This window comes from Eurytemora carolleeae, unplaced genomic scaffold (assembly GCF_000591075.1).
Source record: "Eurytemora carolleeae unplaced genomic scaffold, Eaff_2.0 scaffold89, whole genome shotgun sequence".
Lineage (NCBI taxonomy): Eukaryota > Metazoa > Arthropoda > Copepoda > Calanoida > Temoridae > Eurytemora > Eurytemora carolleeae.
The window spans coordinates 301,650-308,585 of NW_019396034.1; positions in this window are offsets into that span (position 1 = coordinate 301,650).

Sequence of the window (6,936 nt, forward strand, 5' to 3'; positions counted from 1 at the left end):
GGGTGTAAGATATTACAGATAAGGTTGGTTTATTTACTCCGAATATAGGACACTATAGGGAGGGTTGGTTTACTTACTTCATGTCTAGAATACTAAGGAAGGGTTAGTTTACTTACTCCGGGTGTTAGATACTACTATATGAGGGTTTATTTACTCCTGGTGCAGGATACTACAGGGAGGGTTTATTTACTCCGTGTATACAATACTACTAGGAGGGTTTATATATTTACTCCGGGTACATGGTACACTGTGTAAAGTTTATGTTATGAATATATTTGTCGATTAAAATGACAATTCTGAGTCTTCATATCCCTATATTTATGAGTTGAACTCCAACAAGATAGAATACGTATTTATATCCTGAAATTTATGAGTTTATCTAGAATTTATTCTGGATGTTTTACCATTTACAAAAATATTGTAATATATGTTTCCAACCTGAACTCAAGGTTTTTAGGGTGAAACACATTTTTAGCATGGTGTACCAATAAACCATATCCATTTAATTACTGGTGATCTTAAACATTTTTAGCATGGTGAACCAATAAACCATATCCATTTAATTACTGGTGATCCTAAACATTTTTAGCATGGTGAACCAATAAACCATATCCATTTAATTACTGGTGATCCTAAACACTTTTAGCATGGTGAACCAATAAACCATATCTATTTAATTACTGGTGATCGTAAGCATCCTTAGCATGGTGAACCAATAAACCATATCTATTTAATTACTGGTGATCTTAAACATTTTAGCATGGTGAACCAATAAACCATATCTATTTAATTACTGGTGATCGTAAGCATCCTTAGCATGGTGAACCAATAAACCATATCTATTTAATTACTGGTGATCGTAAACATCCTTAGCATGGTGAACCAATAAACCATATCCATTTAATTACTGGTGATCCTAAACACTTTTAGCATGGTGAACCAATAAACCATATCTATTTAATTACTGGTGATCGTAAACATTTTTAGCATGGTGAACCAATAGACCATATCTATTTAATTACTGGTGATCTTAAACATTTTTAGCATGGTGAACCAATAAACCATATCCATTTAATTACTTTTATGAAACTATTGTGTACTTTATCATTCTTACTCACTTCATCGTAAATTTCATAATGAACGTGCTTTAAAGAATCATCGTGCTATAATGTCAAATTAGCTGAACATTAAAGCATGTGTGCTGTAAAGTTTTGATTCGTTCCCGGATTTTTCCAAAAAATTTAGGTTATTTCCAAAATATTTTTTTCAATTGAACTTTATGTTTTGACTTCTGCTTTTTTTCAAAGCTTATTTGTTCTAGAAATAGCCATTGAAATAATACAAGTACACAAACTTTTCATAAAATTACCTTAAACACTATTATTTTGGCACGACATGCTATAAAGTTTTTGTACTTAATTTTTTTCTATATCTTGAATGTTTTCCTAAAAAATTAGAACTTTTTACTTTGAAAATGACGTCTTGTATATTAATTTGAAAGGAATGAATGAAGTGGTTCAATGATATGCATTATACTGCAGTATGATATCTGCAGTGTACAAATCATGTTTATTGGATAATTGATGAATTGTTTTGTCTTGATTAACATAATAAAGAGTATGTCTTCTTCTATATTTACCAAGGTTGTTTTTAAGGTTGCTTACTTTTAAAACGCTCCAATGTACAGTAAATGTCGTCTTTAATAATTGAAACTCTAAATCATCATATGACGTAACGGCTTATTGATGAAAGTGAAGGGGAAAGGATTTACTCCGATTGTCAGTGGAGAAAATCCTTCACCCTTTTCACCAACTTCGTTGTCACTTCATCATCCGCCTATAATCAGTTGGCTTATGAGGATTTTGTGTTGTCATTGTTATAAAGACGATCCGTGTAATATTTCCTGGCATCCTCATTACGGGACTGTTTCCTGGACATGTAATCCATCTTCCTACCCTCTTCATCCTTTTCGTGGGTGAACTTCTTTAATAACTCTTGAAAAAATTCCCCAATCTCGTAACTGTTGTAAGCCAATCCATCAGGTTGCAACAATACTATCTCAGATTGAGCTTCTCCTTCCACGCAGTCCAGCAGCATCCGCTTGATAACATCATTGGGGATCATCTCCCACTCATACTTAGATAAGTGCTTCTCCAGTTTGCTGCACCACTCAAACACCTTGTTCGGGTTACTATCGCAGGGGGCGCAAGTTGACTAAATTCTCTCAGTTTCCTCTTTTAGGCTGCCTCTGATTTACTCAAATCTGCATATGTTGCCAAAGTAGCTCTACCAGCAGCCACTTCCGCCTTCAACAACCCTAAATAGTGCCTTTGTGAATCCTCTTGCTTAGGCTTCTCAAGTTTCGCTATGACCCTACCAATGGGGTCTTCCGAGTCTCGGGTCCTACAGATTCCTCCCATGTTTTGGCAAAAGACTGGTCCGTATCCTTTTTCTGTATATTCGCCAGCGTTCTATCTGTTTCCGCCTGTTTCGTCAATAGCTGTTTCAGCTGTCCCATCACTACCGCCATATTATCCGGCTGTTGAGACTGTTGCCCTTCCATCTTTACTTCCGATTCGGAGTCATCACTTGGCAAAGTCGGGTACCCATGAAACTCTGCCACTGTATTTCCTGTAGCGACACTTCCTGCTGGAACTCTACTCCCATTTGGCACCCTCTCCGATAAATAATCTCCAGCCAATGTTTCTCTGGCTAATCCGTTGTACCAGGTTTTCACTTTACTCTTTTTCCGGAATACTTTCGGAGTCTCGGGCATCTAGATCCGGTTTATAGGTTATCCCACCGCTGCCACCAGAAAATCTAACAATCTAGGACTTCTTAACTACTTGTCTCAAACTCTAATTCTTACGTCAATCCTGACTATATTCACAGCCTACCCAGGCTGATTCCGTCCGTATGAAACAACAATTGATATGGTACTAATTTAACGATAACAGGTAAATAGGTTGATTGGTCGGGCCCAGGCCCGTAGCCAGGGGGGGGTGCAAGGGTGCAGGTGCACCCCCCTTTCTTCTGAAAGAGGGGTGCAAGGACGAATTTGCACCCCCCCCCCTCTAGTCCCATAAAAAAGAAATTGTTTTCATAAGTTTCTAAAATCTAGTTATAAATTATATAGCCCGAGTAAGAATTGATTTCCAAACCAAATTATAATCTATTTGTGCACTCATTAAAAGTGTGACGGAGTTTTTGTGTACTCTCTGAACTCATCCCCTAAGTCATGTCTCTCCTGTGACCTATCGCAGGCTAACTAACAGTTGATCAGTACACTCTGTTGATTAAATATAACACAACATCAAAATTTACTCATAGCCATTTAATAGTTGTTTAAGTCTAATTAAAACAGTATGATTTATTAATTATATGCATAGAGTCCCATGGAAATGAAATGGTAATCTCCTGTACACTTTCAGACTTTTAGCCCCCCCCCCCTTGACCGGTGTGCTATGTTTTATGAGTCTGTTTTTTTGAGGCATTTCCGTGGTGAGGCGTTTCCATAGCACCCCCTTGACCCTTGAAAAGCTTTTTTTAAATGAATAAGAAATAAGATCATATCATTTTCATATTGCAAAGTCAAAGCAATAAATGATTATTTGACTCTGTTAGTTATGCAGTACTCCCTTAAAAGCTCAAATACACTTGTTAAAAAGGTTAGCCTTTATAGTGTGCATTGACAATGTAATAAAACCAACCTTATACCACTGTAAAACCAAAACAAACATTGTTTAAAAAATCATTAAAAACCCCCCAAAAAATATTGCACCCCCTTGGTCAAATCCTGGCTACGGGCCTGGGACTATATAGGTATTTGATATTATTATTTAGCAAATAGTACCTTGAAAATCACATTATTAAGTGAATTGAGTCTTAAAATATTATACACTGCACAATTGCTACGTTTTATATTTAAAATTTTATTATTTTATTGGACTATTCAAAATACTAACTCGGGTCCAACAGTCGTCTTCCTCTTCCAAGGTTAAATTGGTCCTACTGTAGTGTCTGACAAACTTCTTGTAAAAGTGTGCAAGCTGCGAATCATAAATAATACAAAAGTATTGAACCATCGTGCAGAAACTGTGAACTGAATAAATATAGAATACGAAACTAGAGAAATATAAAAGAAAGCTTTAAACCATAGTGCTTTGAATTTTAAATATTAAATTATGTTTAAACACTCAGCAAACTTTAAATGATATTAAATTCACTTTAAGTGCTTGGTTACATATTATATTATAATTTATTCCTTTATCACTACTACACTTTTGTTATAGTTGCTACTTGAAAAATTAAATTTAAGGAGGCCTTTTCCCTAATTTACTTGAAAATGTTTTTTAATAAATCATTTCCTGGGTTTATTTATGACCTAAAAGGACTAGCCACAGTTCAATCAAATATTAATATTTTGTGTACTTTGTCCAACGGCTTCATTTTTACGAATAAATAATTCACAATCCTAGATTTTCCGTTAAAGTTGCTTTCGCATTTGCAGGACACAGTGAGGTCCAGGCATGAAGTTTGCTCTCAGAGATGAAATTACGCTAAAAAGGGGGTAAACCTGAGTTCACAATTTAGTATATTTAAATGACAAACTCCTAGGTTTTGGTAATAATTTCCAAGTTTGAATGACGACTCCTTGGCTAAGTTGACAAATCCGTGGTTTTTGTGATAAATTCACAAGTTTGACTGATAAACTCCTTGGTTTAGGTGATAAATCCGTGGTTTTTGTGATAAATTCGAAAATTTGAATGAAAAACTCCATGGTTTAGATGATATATTCGTGGTTTTAGTGATAAATTCACAGGTTTGAGTGAAAAACTCCATGGTTTTGGTGATAAATTCCGAACTTTGGATGAACAACTCCATGGTTTATATGATAAATTCGTGGTTTTGGTGATAAATTCCGAACTTTGGATGAACAACTCCATGGTTTATATGATTAATCCGTGGTTTTGGTAATAAATACCAAAGTTTTGATGAAGAAATCCATGGTTTAGATAACAAATCCGTGGTTTTTGTGATAATTCCCAAGTTTGAATGATTGACTTCTTGGTCTGGGTGATAAATCCGCGGATTGGATGAACAACTCCATAGTTTAGATGATAATTCCTTGGTTTGTTTGATATTCCAAGATTTGGATGAACAACTTTATGGCTTAGATCGTAAATCCGTGGTTTTCGGATAAATTTCAAGATTTGGAGGAACAACTTTATGATTTAGATCGTAATTCCATGATTTTGGTGATAAATTCCCAGGTTTGGATGAACAACTCCATGGTTCAGATGATATATCCGTGGTTTTTGTGATTAAATTTCAAGGTTTGAATGAAGAACAACATTGTTCAGATGACAAATGAGTGGTTTTGTGATAAATTCCAAGGTTTGAGTTTAAAACTCCAGATGATATATACGTGGTTTTGGTGATAAATTCACAGGGTTGTCTAAAAACTCCATGATTTAGATGATAAATCCGTGGTTTTTGTGATAAATTCCAAGGATTAAATGAAAAACCTAATGGTTTGATTGGAAAACTCTATGGTTTGATTTTAAACTCGATGTCTTGATTGAACTCCATTTAGATGAAAAACTGAAAGGTTTGCTTGAAAAACACAATAATTTGATTGAAAAACTGTATGGTTTGATTGGAAAACTCAATGGTTTGATAGACGAACTGAATGTTTTGATTGAAAAACTGTATGGTTCGATTGGAAAAGTGGATTGTTTAATTGAAGAACTCGATGGTTTGATAGACGAACTTCATGATTTAAACGATAAAACACCATGGCTTAAATAAAAATTCCATGGTTTACATGAAAAACACCATGGCAGAAATGAAAAATTCCATGGCTTAAATGAAAGTCTCTATTGTTCAGATAAAAATCTCACAGTTTAAATTATAAATGCCTCTGTTCAGATGATAAACTCCAAGGATCAGGTGCAAAGCTTCAAGGAATGTTTGGATTGTTCGAGAAAAAATCTTCCTGGTTCAATGAACCGTTGTTTGAATAAGAAACTCCACGGTTTGATCGAAAAACTCGATAGTTTGATTGAAAACTCGATAGTTTGATTGAAAAACTCGATAGTTTGATTGAAAAACTCGATAGTTTGATCGAAAAACTCGATAGTTTGATTGAAAAACTTGATGATTTAAATGATAAAAATCTCAAAGGTTTAAATAAAAAAGGCCTGGATTTAGATGATTCATTCCAAGGGTTAAAAGACATACTACATGGTTTGAATGAAAAAACTTTATGGTTCCGGGAATAAACTCCAATGTTTGGCTGATAAAACGAATAGCTCTAGTTATATACTCCACGGTTTGGATGATACATTTCTAGGTTTAAATTAAAAATTAAATATTTGTATTAATCTTCAATTTGTATGTCATGAAACTGTACCAATCAGAGAGGCGTTTAAAGGAACCCGAATGATGGGGAGGGGGGGATGGCGACCCACACCCGTTTTACCTCCGACCCACAAATTACGTCACAAAATGGTATTTGCGGCATGCACTTACCCGTATTGACTCCGACCCACACCCGCTTTCCCTTCCGGCAAAAAGTCTGTACTTCTGTATGCTAATTGTAGACGAAACCAGCAATAATTTAAAATGCTGCTTCTCAAATCAAGTTTGGAAACTCAAACAAAAATGGGCGTGGGTTTATATATAGCTATAATTTAAATTGAATTGCACACCAAACTGACATTTTTTGAAAAATTATTTTTTCTATTGGTTTCAACACTTTTGATAAGATTATTGACAAACCCTAAAAATTAAAAATAATAGATGAAGAGTAAATTATAAAAAACTCAGTTTTTACTGTGGATTTTAATAACTATTGCTTTCCTCAGCCAAGATATCTTCTACGTTCACCAAATAAAAATATGATTATAAAGTTTATTAAAAGAAATATGCCGT